The sequence below is a fragment of the Fundulus heteroclitus genome, chromosome 12 (assembly GCF_011125445.2).
Source record: "Fundulus heteroclitus isolate FHET01 chromosome 12, MU-UCD_Fhet_4.1, whole genome shotgun sequence".
Lineage (NCBI taxonomy): Eukaryota > Metazoa > Chordata > Actinopteri > Cyprinodontiformes > Fundulidae > Fundulus > Fundulus heteroclitus.
In genome coordinates this window covers 21,080,626-21,084,226 of record NC_046372.1, presented here as the reverse complement: position 1 = coordinate 21,084,226, position 3,601 = coordinate 21,080,626, and positions in this window count along the sequence as shown.

The window sequence follows — 3,601 nt, the reverse complement described above, 5'->3', positions numbered from 1 at the left end:
ATGCAGACGACTGTCCACTGTGGCTCTACGCTCTTTCAGGAGGAGTGAATGCTGCTTGGAGAGACTTGATGCAACCTGCTGGGTTTCCTTAGAAAGTAAACTTTCTGAACAATCTGGAGGATTTTATGGAATTAGACTTTGTAAAGTGCTTCTAGATGGCATGTTTTGTGAACTGGATCTATATGAATAAAAGTGAATTGAATTCTCTGTTCAATCAGTGGCTAGCCCGATCAGAAACAGTGTTTTGTCAGTCAGTGATTCCATGTTCTTATTTATGTGTTTTGATTTATTTTTAACAACTTGCAATAAAATACCACTGATCGATATCTGCATTCAGTCAAGTGTTATTATTGATGGCAGTCTATACCGTTTTTAACTTTATAAATATCCAGGTGAGAATTGTTACTGTTAAAAAAAATTGACCTTGCTGTGGTCACCCCAGGTCTTTTGCTCATTAATGTGGTGTTTCTACTGTAGACTTAGACTTAGACTTAGACTTTCTTTATTGTCATTTTGTATACACAGAGTGCATACAGAACGAAATTTCGTTTTCACACAGCTCAGAAAGATTGCAGTAACTCTACAGGATACCTGACAGTGAATTACAGTACAGGATAAAGTGCAGTGATAAATCGCAGTCACTTACAGGATAAGTTTCAATTGACTTCCGGATAAGTGCAGCAGTGAACAGTAGGCAGTTGAAATGTAAACAATGTAAAACAAATGTAAACAAATATGCAGTAAGGTGCAGCAGTGATTTAAAAGTAGACAGTTGCATTGTAAACAGTTTTGCAGTACGTTTCTGGGTAAGGTGCAGCAGCAATTTTGCAGGATACGATACAAATGTGCAAATGTGCAAATCAGCGAGTCGAGTGTGGTACACAGTCCGTTTTTATACTTCAGCAGTTTAGCAGTTCAACAGTCTGATGGCAGCAGGGAAAAAGCTTTTGCAGAACCTAGTAGAGCGCTGTAGTAATAAGACTCTTGAATCCAAAACAACATTTTACCATATTTAATGTTTACAGCTTCAGTGCTGGGCTCTCACACACAACAACATGATGGGCAGATGTCCGGATGCCAGAGAGCCTCGTTCATTCCTCACACAGACATTAAGTAGGACCGATTGTGTACACTCATTCAGGGCGTGTCCAGTATGATATCAGTGTTCCATTCATCACAATGGTGGAGAAGAACATACTATAATGTAGACAAGTCCTAGCTGACACATCTTCCCCTAATCGTTCTGTCCAATCCAAGTATGTCAGACTCTGTGCCTCCAGATTCTGTTGCCTATCTGTAATTTCCATGGTAAACGACTTTGCAGTTGAATCTCTGTAATCTCATGATTCATAAAAAAATCTCCCTGCTGATGTTCCCCAAAGGCACAGCACAAAGTAAGCAGTTCCAAAAAATGGGATGGACCAACATTAATGGAAACATTTATCGCCAATCAGCATGAATAATTCACAAATCAGCATCTATCACTTAAGACCACAGTCTTAGCATTTATCTCCAATTTAGGTTTCAACTAACCTAGTAAGGCCTGTTTTAGGTTCCTATGTGCACATTATTTTAATTTTACATTAGACGAGGTAACCTAAGTGTGTTTAGCAACTAAGGTGAAATCCGTCTACTCTACCCCAAACCCGAAGACCTCCTATCTGGACCTCAACTCTCCATTCATATGGATAAACATCCCTCCCTTCTACAAGTTACAAATTCAAGAGTACCAGTAGGGGGCATTACAAGGCAGGCAGGGCCTTTCATCCCCAGAAAACACCACCCCTCTAAGAGACAGTAAAAACTGAAGAGACAGTCAGGAAAATCCCATTCTCGGGCCAAACTGAACCACAAAACCCCGTACTGAATCTGAAAATGATCATTAGCTGTAATGATTTTAGGAGGGTGTGAACCAAAGAGTTATTAAACTTAACTCTATCACCACAATTCTGTCTCTGAGCTCCTTGGGTAGTTCCTTCGACCTCATGATTCTCATCTGCTCTGACATGCACTGTGGGCTGTAAGGTCTTATATAAATAGGTCTTATATAGAAAGATGTGTGCCTGACCTAAACCGATTGTCTAAATCAAGTGCAATCAGTTTAATTAAACACAGCCGGACTCCAATAAAGGAGTAGAACCATCTCAAGGAGGATCAGAAGAAATGGACAGCATATGAGTTAAATATGAGTGTCACAGCAAAGGGTCTGAATACTTATGACCATGTGATATTTCAATTTTTACTTTTTACTTTTTAAATAAATTTGCAAAAGTTCTACAAATATTTTTTGCCGTCAAGATGGGGTGCTGAATGTGCATTAATGAGAAAAATTTTAGCAAATGGCTGCAATGAAAAGTGTGAGAAATTTAAAGGGACCGAATACTTTCCGTACCCACTGTATATGAGGTAGGCAGTTAGCCCAATGACCAGCATTGGATGATGTTATAAGCCAACTATATACAAGTGCCCATGCAGGATTCAAAACCCCGATCTCTCACACGGGGGTCGGACACCCTACTATTGGTATTTCTCTGAGAGCCTTCATTGTGAACTCCATGAGACTGGAAAACCACCCTTGAGGCCAAAAAATTGCAAAAATCTCCATCAAATGTGGAATATACCAAGGAGATGCTCTGTCCCCTCTGCACTTCTGCATAGGCATGAATCTCCTCAGCCAAATAATCAACAAGTCTGGCTATGGAGACTGACTCAGAAATGGGGCCACTATCAGCCACCTCCTGTACATGGATGACATAAAGCTGTATGCCAAGAGTGAATGAGATATTAACTCACTGATCCACACCACCAGGATATACATAAGGGACAATGGAATGTCATTCGGGATAGAGAAATGTGGCCAGATGTGACAAAGTGAGGGAATATGATTCATACAGCGGGGATTACCCTCCCAGAAGGAAGAATAGCAGATATTGAAGAGAGTTAGAATTATTTTGGAATACCACAAACAAATGGCAACCATGAAGAGGCCACAAGGAAAGCAGCAACAGCCAAATACCTGCAACGAGTAAGGCAAGTTCTAAGAAGTCAGCTCAATGATAAGAACAAGGTCCGGGCAATAAACAGCTATGCCTTGCCAGTAAACAGATACCCTGCTGGGGTAATAAGTTGGCCAAAAGAGGTAATCCAGACCACTGATTTTAAAACATGAAAGCTACTCAACCTTGCATGTTGGATTCGACCCCAGATCCAGTCTCCATAGGCTATAGACTAAGCGCAAAGAAGAAGGCAGTGGCCTAGTGAGCATCAGAACCACCATTGAAGACGAAGCATGCAAGCTCCAAGAATATATCAGGAAGTTGGTCCCAAGGGATGAAGCGCTCATTGAATGTCTCAGACAATGGAAGCTGGAAAAGAAGGAACTGAAGGAACCATCATGGAAGATAAAACTCTGCATGGGATGTACCACTGACAGATAGTTGAAGTGGCTGATATGACCAAATCCTACCAATGGCTTGAGAGGGCTGGACTGAAGGACAGCACTGAAGCACTCATCATGGCAGCACAGGAGCAGGCCTTGAGCACCAGATCAATAGAAGCCCAGATCTACCGCACCAGGCAAGATCCCAGGTGCAGGCTAAGC